Source organism: Triticum aestivum, chromosome 4B, assembly GCF_018294505.1.
Source record: "Triticum aestivum cultivar Chinese Spring chromosome 4B, IWGSC CS RefSeq v2.1, whole genome shotgun sequence".
NCBI lineage: Eukaryota > Viridiplantae > Streptophyta > Magnoliopsida > Poales > Poaceae > Triticum > Triticum aestivum.
Window position 1 is genome coordinate 189,025,939 of NC_057804.1, and position 15,586 is coordinate 189,041,524.

Genomic DNA, 15,586 nt, shown 5'->3' on the forward strand with positions numbered 1-15,586 from the left:
TTCCTAGCACATTGCATTGCCATGAATATTGCCACGTTTGTAATCACTCTATCCAGTGAAATCACTCTGTAGATTAGTTTTGGATTGAAAATGTAGGGTTAGGTTTCCGCCGAACTCATCTCGGACCGACCGAGTTGTAGAAATCGGTCTCATCGATTTGGCTCAGGCCATTGCACATGTGATTCTCGGTCTGACCTAGAATTGCAAATCGGTGTGACCGAGTTCGATTCTTTGCGAAACCCTAGCAGTCTTGGTGCCACTGAACAGTGACTCGGTCTGACCGAGTTCACTAGTTTAGGTTCCAAAAGCTGCTTCGGTACCACCAAGTTTACAAATCGACAGCTCCAAAATGCTTTCTGTGGAAAACTAAAACTATGTTTTTGACTCATTTTTTTTTGCAAAAACCTCTATGCTTTGTGATGATCATCTACTCTACCTCATCTATATCTATTCACAGGGTCTGCTGTCAGAGTTTGCATCATGTCAGATCAGAGTGACAGTCGGAACAAGTCTGAGGAGCAAGTTCATATGAGTGAGGGCACTAATCCCTCTAGAGGTTATGATGAGGGTAGCAGGAGCACACCCAGCAACTTGCTAAAGGCAGCCACCAGGGCTAGAAAGAAGAAGACCTCAGATTCTGAAGATGAGGACTATGTGGCTATTGAGGATGAGGCCACTTCCAAGAAGAAAGTGCTGAAGAAGGAATATGGCACAGCTGCATCCATTAAGCCAGGAATGAAGACAAAGGCTCCTGCCAAAAGAATTCCCATGTCTAAGGCCAGAGCCTCTACTCAAGCAACTTTGGGATCTGAACCCAAAGAACCAGTTGTGGCTGGAAAGAAAAGGAAGGAAAGGGTCAAGAAGACCATGGCCAGAGTTGTTGGAAAGCCTTCGATGATGGAATAAGAAGAAGAAGAGGTTGCTGCACCAGCAGATAAAGCTCAGAAGCTGATGGGAGATGCTATAAGATCAGGGGCTGCTCCATCTAAGGCCAAAGATGCTCCCAAAGCTGCTACTCCTAAAGCCAAGTCTGCACCCAAGAGGAACACCAGGAGTATTCCACCTGCAGAGAAGAACAAGGCCCCAGTGCCTGAAGCTACTAAAGAAGAAGATGAAGACTCACTTGTCTTGAGAAAATTGAAGCCCAAGATTCTTGATCATAATGATGCTCACCCAGTTGCAGAAGATATGAAGCTCAGGAAAGATGCAGGTCTGAGATAGTGGAGACTGACTGACCCCTATGCTGTCAGAAGGAGAACTGCTGTGGACTACAGGTTCCACACTAAGGAACAGCAAGATTTCTATGAGACAGTGTTGCTTGACAAGAAGTCCAGAGTATGTGACATGAGATGGGTTGACTGGGATTACATCAAGAAGAATGAAGAGCACTATCCAGGAGTTTATTACAATTTCAAGTCTTGTGGAGTAGAAGACTTTATTGGCCAGAAGCTCACAAAGTGGAATGATGAGCTTATTTTGCAGTTTTACTCCACAACTCATTTCTACCCAGATGGGAAGATAGTCTGGATGTCTAAAGGTACCAGGTACCAATCAACAGTTAAAGAATGCTCTGAGTTAATAAATGCTCCAAAAGAGAATAAGGATGACTTGGATGTCTATGCCAAGAAGAAGAAAGACCACAACTCCATGGCTCATATGTACAGAGAGATCTGTGGCACTCTAAAATTTTTTTATTTGGTTTTTATCAAAAATTTTGTGGTTTTTGAGGAAAGGCCTTGTCTTAAAATTTTTCTTTTTCAGAAAAACCTTCCACTTAAAAAAACTTCCTTTGCCTTGGCAAGGATTTTATTTTTTTTTCAAACTTTGGTGGTTGATCTTTTGAAAACTTCTTTTCTGTTGGTTCCCTCTCAAAATTTATTTTTGGGAGTTTAAATTATTTTTCTTTTAAAATAAAACTCTATGAAAATTTGGGATTTCCATAACTTGGAACCATCCTTGACTTAGCATTCTTGCCCATGTGATAAAACCTCTCCAAAACCTCCCCTACACCTTGTGATCAACCCAAGTTCTCTGTCCCAACTAATCCAAACAAGTTTTGGATTTTATTCTAATTATTTTCCCTCTCAAATCAATTCTGAAAATTATTTGGAGCCTTAGTGATTTTCAAAGCAAGTACTCTTTTTCATTTGAGTTTTGACCTCACACCAACTCCCCTGGATAGTCCTTTGTACCCACAACTCAGAACCATCTTGATCCACTCCTTCTCTTTTCAAATTTTTCAAAATTCAGTCTCTGCAAGTTTGGACCAGATTTGCCAAATTTGATGAAATTCATATCTACACTCCCCCAAAAATTCCACCAAAATTCAGGCAACCTATTTGAGCAATGAGAAGCCACTCCACCAAGTATCAGCTCATGGAAAAATCCCTACATGCCTGGAGCATTCTGTCGAACACCTGAGCTACACTGTTCCTTTGCAAATTCAGTAAGTTCAGTCTTCAGTGTCGTCTTCGTCCGTTAGTTTCAGTCACGCGGCCACAATGCCCTTGGCACGTTCCTCGCCGCCTCTTCCTCTTGTCCGAAGCTTCACACGCGTGCGTGGAGCCTTCCTGGCGTCGGTAGCACGCTGGCCCGCCCTCGCCGGCGTCTTCCGCAGCGTCGGGACCTCCCGTGGCAGCCGACAGGAGACACACCACGGCAGAACGCCGTTCAGCACCGCCCAAAGCCCCCTGGCTCTCCGCGTGGCCTCATGCACGCCAACGCACGCCCGTGGCATAGCCACCGTGGCTGGCAAGCATGGGACGCGCTCTCCGCCGCCGACGGGCCCGCGCCATCCCCGTTCCGTCGAGCTCGCCCTTAACACCCAAACCCCGGCCAGTTTAGCACCAAAACGGACCCATTGAACCTCCGTGATGACGCTCGACCCCCTAACCACCCCGACCGAGCACTGTGCCACCGTAATCACTCGCCGGTGATCCCCGTTCACGGCAACCGCCTCGGACCGCCTATATAAAGGGGCCCCGAGCTCACTCTCGTGCACGCAGCATCACCACTCCTCACCAACACCCCGCCAGGCCACTAGGGGGACCTCGAGGAGGTCTCCTCCCCCAGCTCCGGCCGCCTCGCCCCGCCTCGGCCTCCAGCTCAATTCACTCTGGTGAGGCCATCTCCGGCGCCCAAACCTCGTCCGTAGCCCTCTTCCACACCTAGCACCCTAACCCCCTCGTCAATTTGAACCTTGCAGCCCTCTCCGGCGAGCTCCATCCTCGTCCGAACCACCGTCCGCCGGAGCAGGGGCCGCCATCGACACAGTGCTCGCCGGCGACCACCACCACCACCAACCGACGCGGAATGGTGCCCTGAGCACGGAGGTACTCCCCGATCTCCCTGCCTCGCCGTGGATCGCCGTCGGCGACCACCGCGGCTCTCGGGCGCCGACGAGCTTCGTCCGCCCCGTTTGAACATTTGAACCTGACAAGTGGGACCCCACCGTCAGCCTCTCTGCTCTCTCTTTTTAATCGTTTTCTGGAAGCGCCTTCGGGCAGAATACGTTTTCTCTTTGGGCTGGCGTAGTTTCTGCCGAAGCGTTTTCTGTTTTTATAAACTAACCCCTGGAAATCTTCTGTTTCATTACAGATGAGTCCCTGGACAAAAACCCTTATAACTTTTAAACAGAAAAGTATTTTTGATTGATTCTTCTTCTGTTCTCTTTAAAATTTTGTCTAGTTTTTTATCAGATTTATTTGAAAAATATTTGGTTTACTTTCTGTGCACTCCTTGGTATTTACGATAGCGCATATATTCTCTTTATACCGTAGATACTGAAGGAGGTGACGGAGCCGCGAACTTCACCGAGCTAGGCTCCGACTACTCTGAACCAGGCAAGCATGTTTGAACTTTTGATATGATGAGTGTCTTGGCATGTTTTGCATTTAGTTAGTTTCATGGCATGTTGAGAAGCATATCGATGAACGTTATTTTATGTGATAATGAGGTAAGTGAGTTCGATGATCCATACGTGGATGAATGTGAATATGAATGGCCATGTGTTGGCATGAGGATGGGTAAGATGGCAGTGTTGTAGCATGCCAGTCTTATGCCAGACTATGTGACTTCAGTGTCAAACCGTATCGGTCCAGTACCGCTCATTTCCTACCATGTACTACCACATGTTTTCCGCAAGGAATATTGTTTAGTAAGTTGCAAACCGCTTTCATGGTACACACCAAAGAGGAGAGGCCGTGATGATGGTTCCATGGCCCTGGATTAAAGCCAGTCATCCGGTCAGGGGGCATGGGTGTTTCCGGTTGGGACCGAGAGGGGGGCACCCCTTAGAGCGCGCGTATATAAATTTGATCCCATGCTATTCGAGATTGTGATCTCCCCGTCTCAAAAGTTTTTCTTGGACGATGTCTAGGGTGATTCCTAGCATCGAGAGGTAAGGATGGGTGTGTACTGGTTAGCTGTGTTTTCTTCCGAAATACCGTAAACGGAACTAGTCCTTCGTGACTACAGAAATCCGTTGGCTGTGGGAATAATTTTGTACAAACTCTGCAGAGTCATATATCCCTTCACGTCATCTATTCCATGTCCAAATTCGTATTATCTTGTCCTAACAATGACAGTGTTGATGACAGAGACTCCGGTGTTTCGCATGAGTGCTAATTCCGGAAATGATATTCCTGTGGATGGACTAACCCATTTATTCTTATGAATTAAAAGTTTATTATGATTATTATTTATCTGTCCATAAAAGCCCTTTCTGTGATGTCGCCCCGACGTCCGACTGTGGCATTTCTTTTCAAGCCCTTTCTGTGATGTCGCCCCGACGTCCGACTGTGGCATTTCTTTTCAAGCCCTTTCTGTGATGTCGCCCCGACGTCCGACTGTGGCATTTCTTTTCAAGCCCTTTCTGTGATGTCGCCCCGACGTCCGACTGTGGCATTTCTTTTCAAGCCCTTTCTGTGATGTCGCCCTGACGTCCGACTGTGGCATTTCTGTTTAAAGCCCTTTCTGTGATGTCGCCCCGACGTCCGACTGTGGCATTTCTTTTCAAGCCCTTTCTGTGATGTCGCCCCGACGTCCGACTGTGGCATTTCTTTTTAAGCCCTTTATGTGGTGTCGCTAAGACGCCCGACTGTGGCATCTTTTTCTTTATATTTATTTGTTCACCTTTCGAGGCGTCGCTTCAGATACCCGATCGGAAATTATTTATGTTCTATTGGGATTTCAGGCGGACTACCGCCGTTTCCCTTTTACTTAACTTGTTATGATAATTTTGAATGTACATTGGTGAATTTATTCATGTTGCATCCATGCATGCATTTGTTATATCTTACGTCTGAACTGTCTTGCGAGTACTTTCAAAGTACTCACTGGCTTGTTGATTTGGCCAGATGCTGACGAAGGCGATTGCATGGATGAAGAGTTCGATAGCGAGTCCGACACTTAGAGGAGTCCCAGTCAGTCTCATGCGACCCTGGATTTGGTCACTGTTTTATATCCGCTTCCGCTACCAAATAAATTCACCGAGCCTCACCTCAACGCTCGATGAGATGATAGACTTAGAGTCTTGCATTTCTCTCCCCGCTGTGTTTTTCCACCACCGCCCTATCCTCGAGTCAGTAGTATGTCTCCACACCACTGTGTCATGTCCGCCATTATGTATAATTATTGGCGTGCTTGTAATAATTTGGTTGAGCACCCGCTGTTCGACCCTGTAATATATTTTATGCTACTGGCTTATTGTATCAAGAAATTGTCCACCAGTGAGGAGAATTTCTCTCATACTGGACTCAAAAGATTGGTTTCTCAATAAATATTTTTATTGGAAAACCGGTCGTGACAAGCTTGGACCAGAGCCAGGCTGACTGTAGGAAGCCACTAGGTGCGATCGCTAATTAGTTATTAGCATGATAGAGCTAATTTATATTTTTGCAATTGTAGTCATTTTCTGTGAGTCAGCATAAATTTATGATCTGACCATGCAGAATTTTTGCCTACTTTTGTAGATGGCCGACAACAGCTGCGAGTCTCAGACCTTCGCCAACGTGCCCGATGGGTTCGTCAAGCTTCTTTCTTTCATCGTTCGGGTAGCGATGGGGCCATCCGTACGCCCAGTCTTCACACTCTGCCAGCACCGAGTCAACGACAGTCTGACCATGCACCAGGCCGCAGTGCAGTTCAAGGGAGGGCGTGGTGAGTTACGCCGCTTCCGGTTCGTGGGAAGATCCATGCCTACGGAGAGGCATGCTATGCAGATGGCAGCCCGCGAGGCGATAGCTCGTCTCAGGGATGTCCTTCCCGTGATGAAGACTCGTCGTTACCGTTATCTTCCGTGCCATGTGCCTTACACCTATCACTACGCATACTCCTGCCCCAGAGGAGAACGAGACGAGGCTTTTGAGATGCTCATTGAGTATCTCCGGGCCCTGGAGGCAGCCTTCGACAACCTGGTGGACGACTTCATAGCTACCCGCATGGACTCAGTCCATGGCTGTGCCTCCAACAGGAGGGAGCTCCTACCCATCGCACCGCCACTGACTTTTGTCTCGTCATCAGCATCTTTTACGCCTGCTCGTCGCCTGCCTTCTACCGAAGAATTCAACCAAGTCATTGCACCCACTTCAGCGCGCACTACACCACCCTTCGCGCCCACTCCTGTACGTGTTGCTCCGCCCCTGGCAACCGCTCCGTCCGCTCTGCGCAACACTACACGTATGGAGCCCATTAGCGAGGAGGAAGTCGAGTCCCCAACCTCGCTACGCCTCGCCCTCGGCAGGGCAAAGGAGGTCGTCAACATCTCCGCCTGAGTACGCTTAGCTGCCGTGTATGGTACCGCTTTGTAAGATATGTACATAGGTTGTGAGAAGAAGCATGTTTGTGCATCATGTAGGATCTGGAGGAGTGCACTAGCCTAAATAACATGTCAGGATTATGTACGCATATCCTGAGTGATGTAGTGTATAATTACCACCCGCGTGTAAGATATGTAATGAGCAGTCCTTCTCCGTGCGCAAGTCAATTTGTTTTTCTTAAGTAAGCCGAGTTATTTAGTTCTATCTGCCAGCTTTATGCATTTATGGTTTTGTTTTGCGACTCTTTCCGCTTTTCTTATGAGTTTTACAAAATACATCCCCAGAGTGAAAAATGTCTCGTCCTTGGACACGCTCCATGCCAACTCCACCAGAGGAAAATTATGATACACAACCCAACAACGAGTTCACCCAGGGACAGTCAAGCCAACAGGGCAGTGAATCGGCACTTTCACAAATGTGCCGCCTTTATGAGCAGAGTCAGCAACAACATCGGGAGATGATGAACCAAGTCATCAACATGGGAAATCACCATGGACAGTATCAACAGCATTCCAAGTTATCTGAACTACAGAAGACACGTCCTCAAACATTTTCTCACACTGACAAGCCTCTTGAAGCCGAGGACTGGCTTCGAGATATGGAGAGGAAATTAATTATTGCAAAATGTTCAGATCTCGAGAAAGTACTATATGCTCCACACTATCTCCCAGGAGCAGCCGCATCGTGGTGGGAGAATTTTCTACACATGCATCCCAACGAAAATAACATAACCTGGGATGATTTCAAGGAAGGTTTCCGTGGTGCACATATTCCTAAAAGTATTATGAAAATCAAGAAGAGAGAATTCGATGACCTCAAACAAAGGAACATGACAGTGTCAGATTACAACAGTCAATTTACCCTATTATCCCGCTACGCCAATGAGGAACGTATGACTGAAATCAAGAAGATGGAGAAATTCCTTGACGGTCTGGCGCCCGCGCTTAAATGCCAACTGGTCATGCACACTTTTCCTCATTTTAAAACACTGGTGGACAAAGCCATTACTCTGGAAAATGAGAGACGCAGTCTGGAAGATATCCGCAAGCGAAAAAGGGACCAGACTAATCACGCTCGCAATCACCGAAGCAAGACAGATTTTCAAAAGGGTGGGACACACAAATTCTCATCCAATGCCTCACGCCCAATCAAGAATTTTCATGCAAGGGACAAGGAATTCACCTATCGCCCCAGCGTTACTTGTTACGCTTGTGGAGAAGAAGGGCACTATGCCAAACAGTGCCCCAAGCCAAGGAGTTCAACCCCAAAGCCGAACAACGGCGGCAATAATTCAACACCCAAGCGAAACAATTTCAATCCCAACAATGACCACAGGAAGGGTCATCTGAACCACGTAACCAAAGAGGAGGCACAAAATGCTCCGGATATCGTACTCGGTACGTTTCCTGTCAACACAATACCTGCAATGGTTTTGTTTGATTCTGGAGCTTCTCACTCTTTCATTTCGAAAAGTTTTGCTTTGCAAAATAAGTTTTCGATACTTCCTTTGGAGAAATCCATGATCATCAAGTCCCCTGGGATTCAGCAAGTTTCTCAGAATTACTGTCAGAATGTGGTCATTGAGTTCGAAGGATTGGAGTTTCACGCAAATCTTATCGTATTGGAAAACAAAGGACTGGATGTCATCCTAGGGATGGATTGGCTAACCACCAATAAAGGTTTCATCGACTGTTTCAACAGGACCGTGATTCTCACACACCACCAAGGGAAGACAATAAGAGTATCAGCCAAGGAAGGAAAAAGACCCCGGCAACCGAGACTAAATAAGGTGGACGTTTCTGAGCTGAACAAGGTTCCAGTAGTGTGTGAATTTCCAGATGTATTCCCTGAAGAGCTGCCAGGCATGCCACCAGACCGAGAAATAGAATTCCGCATTGAGCTAGCGCCAGGAACCGCTCCCATATACAAGAAACCATACAGAATGGCACCATCCGAGTTGGTCGAGTTGAAGAAGCAAATAAAGGAATTACTGGAAAAAGGATACATTCGAGCCAGCTCCTCACCTTGGGGGTCACCAATTTTATTTGCCAAAAAGAAGGATGGAACGCTGAGATTGTGTATTGACTATCGAGCACTTAACATGGTCACAGTCAAAAACAAATACCCGATGCCAAGGATAAATGATTTATTTGATCAGCTCGCTCAGGCCAAAGTATTCTCAAAAATTGACTTAAGGTCAGGATACCATCAATTGAAGGTACGAACGGAAGATATCCCCAAAACGGCCTTCACCTCCAGATATGGCATGTACGAGTTCACAGTGATGCCATTTGGATTAACTAACGCCCCAGCATATTTTGTTCACCTCATGAACAAAGTATTTATGAAGTTTATGGACAAGTTCGTCGTGGTATTCATCGACGATATTCTGGTATACTCCAAGACACCAGAAGAGCACGCAGAACATCTCAGGATTGTGCTAGGAGAGCTAAGAAAACACCAATTGTATGCCAAGTTCACCAAGTGCGAATTTTGGCTAAGACAAGTAGGCTTTCTAGGCCACGTACTGACCCAAGACGGTATCGCAGTGGACCCAGAGAAAGTCAAGGCCGTACTTGACTGGAAGTCACCGGCCAGCGTAACGGACATACAGAGTTTCTTGGGAATGGCAGGATATTACCGCAGAGTTATTGAAGGATTTTCCACCATAGCCAAGCCTATGACACAGTTGCTCAAGAAAGATAAGAAGTTTGAGTGGACAGAAGCCTGCGAGAAAAGTTTCCAAGAGCTAAAGCGGAAATTAACAACAGCACCGGTATTAATTGTACCCGACATACACAAGAATTTTGAAGTATATTGTGACGCGTCCAGAAAGGGTCTCGGATGCGTGTTGATGCAAGAAGGCAAGGTTGTCGCCTACGCTTCAAGGAAACTTCGCAAGCATGAGGAAAATTATCCCACTCATGACTTAGAAATGGCAGCAGTTATTCATGCACTCAAGGAATGGAGGCATTTCTTACTTGGGAACCGATGTGAAATATATACGGACCACAAAAGTCTCAAATATATTTTCACGCAGCCAGAACTAAATTTACGGCAACGACGCTGGTTGGAATTGGTAAAGGATTATGATGTTGGGATCCATTACCATCCAGGGAAAGCAAATGTAGTGGCCGATGCCCTGAGTCGGAACCCCAGCTCCGACGGGAACTATCTGCACAGCTTGAGGGCCGAATTCCATCAAGAATTTGCCAAGCTCAACTTGGTAATGGTAGCAGAAGGCACCATATCAAACTTGGTAATACAACCCAACCTTGTGAAGAAAATTAAAGAAGCTCAGCCCGGTCACCCCAGCATTGAAGGAATTAAAAGAAAGTTGAGTATGGGCAAAGCCTCGGAATTCGTCATCGACAATGAAGGAATATTATGGTACGGAGAAAGGCTATGCGTGCCAAACATAGAAGACCTTAAACAGCAAGTTTTAGCTGAAGCACACACCACTCCATATTCGATCCACCCTGGAGGAACCAAAATGTATAAGGATATTCAGGAAAGATTTTGGTGGCACGGTATGAAGAGGGACATAGCCGCCTTCATTGCATGTTGCGACTCATGTCAACGCATAAAAGCTGAACATCAGAGACCAGCCGGACTACTGCAACCTAACAAAATACCTGAGTGGAAATGGGATGAAATAGGGATGGATTTTATTGTCGGACTACCTCGGTCACAACACGGGAATGATGCCATATGGGTCATCACTGACAGGTTGACCAAAGTGGCACACTTTATTCCAGTGAAGACAACCTACACCACTCAGAGGCTTGCCAGGATTTATCTTTCCCGCATAGTTTGTCTGCACGGTGTCCCGAAGACTATAATATCCGACAGAGGCACTCAGTTCGTCTCAAGATTTTGGGAGCATTTACAACAGGCTCTGGGAACCCAACTAGCCTTCAGTACCGCATACCATCCACAGACTGATAGACAAACAGAACGCGTAAACCAGATTTTAGAAGACATGCTGAGGGCATGTGTCCTCACCTACGGAACCAGTTGGGAAGAAAGCCTGCCATACGCTGAGTTCGCATACAACAATAGCTACCAGGCCAGCCTACAAATGGCACCATTTGAGGCTTTATACGGACGAAGGTGTCGTACCCCGTTAAATTGGTCAGAGACCGGAGACAGCCGCATCTTCGGACCAGACATGCTCAGAGAAGCCGAGGAAAAGGTCAAGCTAATCAGAGACCGACTTAAGACCGCTCAAAGTCGACAGAAGAGTTATTATGATCAGAAACATCGTAGGGTCAGCTTCGAACCCGGTGAGTTCGTATACCTGAGAGTATCCCCTATGAGAGGATTGCAACGATTTAAGATTAAAGGAAAGTTAGCACCAAGATTCATTGGACCATTTTGCATAGTGGCACGAAGAGGCACTGTAGCCTACCAGCTAGACTTACCCGAGGAATTATCCGATGTCCACGACGTGTTCCATGTCTCGCAATTGAGGAAGTACGTACGTAACCTAGAGAAACAAGTATCCCATGAAAACATTGATGTGCAGCCAGACCTCACTTATCGAGAACGTCCCGTAAGAATATTAGAGGAATCTGAAAGGAGGACCCGACAGAAGACCATCAAGTTTTTCGAAGTCCAGTGGAGCAATCACACCGACAGTGAAGCAACTTGGGAAAGCGAGGATTTTCTTCGGACTGAGCATCCACACCTATTTAAGGATCAGCTGAAATCTCGGGGACGAGATTTTTCCTAAGGGGGTAGGTGTTGTGACACTCTAAAATTTTTTTATTTGGTTTTTATCAAAAATTTTGTGGTTTTTGAGGAAAGGCCTTGTCTTAAAATTTTTCTTTTTCAGAAAAACCTTCCACTTAAAAAAACTTCCTTTGCCTTGGCAAGGATTTTTTTTTCAAACTTTGGTGGTTGATCTTTTGAAAACTTCTTCTCTGTTGGTTCCCTCTCAAAATTTATTTTTGGGAGTTTAAATTATTTTTCTTTTAAAATAAAACTCTATGAAAATTTGGGATTTCCATATCTTGGAACCATCCTTGACTTAGCATTCTTGCCCATGTGATAAAACCTCTCCAAAACCTCCCCTACACCTTGTGATCAACCCAAGTTCTCTGTCCCAACTAATCCAAACAAGTTTTGGATTTTATTCTAATTATTTTCCCTCTCAAATCAATTCTGAAAATTATTTGGAGCCTTAGTGATTTTCAAAGCAAGTACTCTTTTTCATTTGAGTTTTGACCTCACACCAACTCCCCTAGATAGTCCTTTGTACCCACAACTCAGAACCATCTTGATCCACTCCTTCTCTTTTCAAATTTTTCAAAATTCAGTCTCTGCAAGTTTGGACCAGATTTGCCAAATTTGATGAAATTCATATCTACACTCCCCCAAAAATTCCACCAAAATTCAGGCAACCTATTTGAGCAATGAGAAGCCACTCCACCAAGTATCAGCTCATGGAAAAATTCCTACATGCCTGGAGCATTCTGTCAAACACCTGAGCTACACTGTTCCTTTGCAAATTCAGTAAGTTCAGTCTTCAGTGTCGTCTTCGTCCGTCAGTTTCAGTCACGCGGCCACAGTGCCCTTGGCACGTTCCTCGCCGCCTCTTCCTCTTGTCCGAAGCTTCACACACGTGCGTGGAGCCTTCCTGGCGTCGGTAGCGCGCTGGCCCGCCCTCGCCGGCGTCTTCTGCAGCGTCGGGACCTCCCGTGGCAGCTGACAGGAGACACACCACGGCAAAACGCCGTTCAGCGCCGCCCAAAGCCCCCTGGCTCTCCGCGTGGCCTCATGCACGCCAGCGCACGCCCGTGGCACAGCCACCGTGGCCGACAAGCACGGGACGCGCTCTCCGCCACCGACGGGCCCGCGCCATCCCCGTTCCGTCGAGCTCGCCCTTAACACCCAAACCCCGGCCAGTTTAGCACCAAAACGGACCCATTGAACCTCCGTGATGATGCTCGACCCCCTAACCACCCCGACCGAGCACTGCGCTACCGTAATCACTCGCCGGTGATCCCCGTTCACGGCAACCGCCTCGGACCGCCTATATAAAGGGGCCCCAAGCTCACTCTCGTGCACGCAGCATCACCACTCCTCACCAACACCCCGCCAGGCCACTAGGGGGACCTCGAGGAGGTCTCCTCCCCCAGCTCCGGCCGCCTCGCCCCGCCTCGGCCTCTAGCTCGATCCACTCTGGTGAGGCCATCTCCGGCGCCCAAACCTCGTCCGTAGCCCTCTTCCACACCTAGCACCCTAACCCCCTCATCAATTTGAACCTTGCAGCCCTCTCCGGCGAGCTCCATCCTCGTCCGAACCACCGTCCGCCGGAGCAGGGGCCGCCGTCGACACAGTGCTCGCCGGCGACCACCACCACCACCAACCGACGCGCAATGGCGCCCTGAGCACCGAGGTACTCCCCGATCTCCCTGCCTCGCCGTGGATCGCCGCCGGCGACCACCGCGGCTCTCGGGCGCCGACGAGCTTCGTCCGCCCCGTTTGAACATTTGAACCTGACAAGTGGGACCCCACCGTCAGCCTCTCTGCTCTCTCTTTTGAATCGTTTTCTGGAAGCGCCTTCGGGCAGAATGCGTTTTCTCTTTGGGCTGGCGTAGTTTCTGCCGAAGCGTTTTCTGTTTTTATAAACTAACCCCTGGAAATCTTCTGTTTCATTACAGATGAGTCCCTGGACAAAAACCCTTATAACTTTTAAACAGAAAAGTATTTTTGATTGATTCTTCTTCTGTTCTCTTTAAAATTTTGTCTAGTTTTTTATTAGATTTATTTGAAAAATATTTGGTATACTTTCTGTGCACTCCTTGGTATTTACGATAGCGCATATATTCTCTTTATACCGTAGATACCGAAGGAGGTGACAGAGCCGCGAACTTCACCGAGCTAGGCTCCGACTACTCTGAACCAGGCAAGCATGTTTGAACTTTTGATATGATGAGTGTCTTGGCATGTTTTGCATTTAGTTAGTTTCATGGCATGTTGAGAAGCATATCGATGAACGTTATTTTATGTGATAATGAGGTAAGTGAGTTCGATGATCCATACGTGGATGAATGTGAATATGAATGGCCATGTGTTGGCATGAGGATGGGTAAGAGGGCAGTGTTGTAGCATGCCAGTCTTACGCCAGACTATGTGACTTCAGTGTCAAACCGTATCGGTCCAGTACCTCTCATTTCCTTCCATGTACTACCACATGTTTTCCGCAAGGAATATGGTTTAGTAAGTTGCAAACCGCTTTCATGGTACACACCAAAGAGGAGAGGCCGTGATGATGGTTCCATGGCCCTGGATTAAAGCCAGTCATCCGGTCAGGGGGCATGGGTGTTTCCGGTTGGGACCGAGAGGGGGGCACCCCTTAGAGCGCGCGTATATAAATTTGATCCCATGCTATTCGAGATTGTGATCTCCCCGTCTCAAAAGTTTTTCTTGGACGATGTCTAGGGTGATTCCTAGCATCGAGAGGTAAGGATGGGTGTGTACTGGTTAGCTGTGTTTTCTTCCGAAATACCGTAAACGGAACTAGTCCTTCGTGACTACGGAAATCCGTTGGCTGTGGGAATAATTTTGTACAAACTCTGCAGAGTCATATATCCCTTCACGTCATCTATTCCATGTCCAAATTCGTATTATCTTGTCCTAACAATGACAGTGTTGATGATAGAGACTCCGGTGTTTCGCATGAGTGCTAATTCCGGAAATGATATTCCTGTGGATGGACTAACCCATTTATTCTTATGAACTAAAAGTTTATTATGATTATTATTTATCTGTCCATAAAAGCCCTTTCTGTGATGTTGCCCCGACGTCCAACTGTGGCATTTCTTTTCAAGCCCTTTCTGTGATGTCGCCCCGACGTCCGACTGTGGCATTTCTTTTCAAGCCCTTTCTGTGATGTCGCCCCGACGTCCGACTGTGGCATTTCTTTTCAAGCCCTTTCTGTGATGTCGCCCCGACGTCCGACTGTGGCATTTATTTTCAAGCCCTTTCTGTGATGTCGCCCCGACGTCCGACTGTGGCATTTCTGTTTAAAGCCCTTTCTGTGATGTCGCCCCGACGTCCGTCTGTGGCATTTCTTTTCAAGCCCTTTCTGTGATGTCGCCCCGACGTCCGACTGTGGCATTTCTTTTTAAGCCCTTTATGTGGTGTCGCTAAGATGCCCGACTGTGGCATCTTTTTCTTTATATTTATTTGTTCACCTTTCGAGGTGTCGCTTCAGATACCCGATCGGAAATTATTTATGTTCTGTTGGGATTTCAGGCGGACTACCGCCGTTTCCCTTTTACTTACCTTGTTATGATAATTTTGAATGTACATTGGTGAATTTATTCATGTTGCATCCATGCATGCATTTGTTATATCTTACGTCCGAACTGTCTTGCGAGTACTTTCAAAGTACTCACCGGCTTGTTGATTTGGCCAGATGCTGACGAAGGCGATTGCATGGATGAAGAGTTCGATAGCGAGTCCGACACTTAGAGGAGTCCCAGTCAGTCTCGTGCGACCCTGGATTTGGTCACTATTTTATATCCGCTTCCGCTACCAAATAAATTCATCGAGCCTCACCTCGACGCTCGATGAGATGATAGACTTAGAGTCTTGCATTTCTCTCCCCGCTGTGTTTTTCCACCACCGCCCTATCCTCGAGTCAGTAGTATGTCTCCACACCACTGTGTCATGTCCGCCATTATGTATAATTATTGGCGTGCTTGTAATAATTTGGTTGAGCACCCGCTGTTCGACCCTGTAATATATTTTATGCT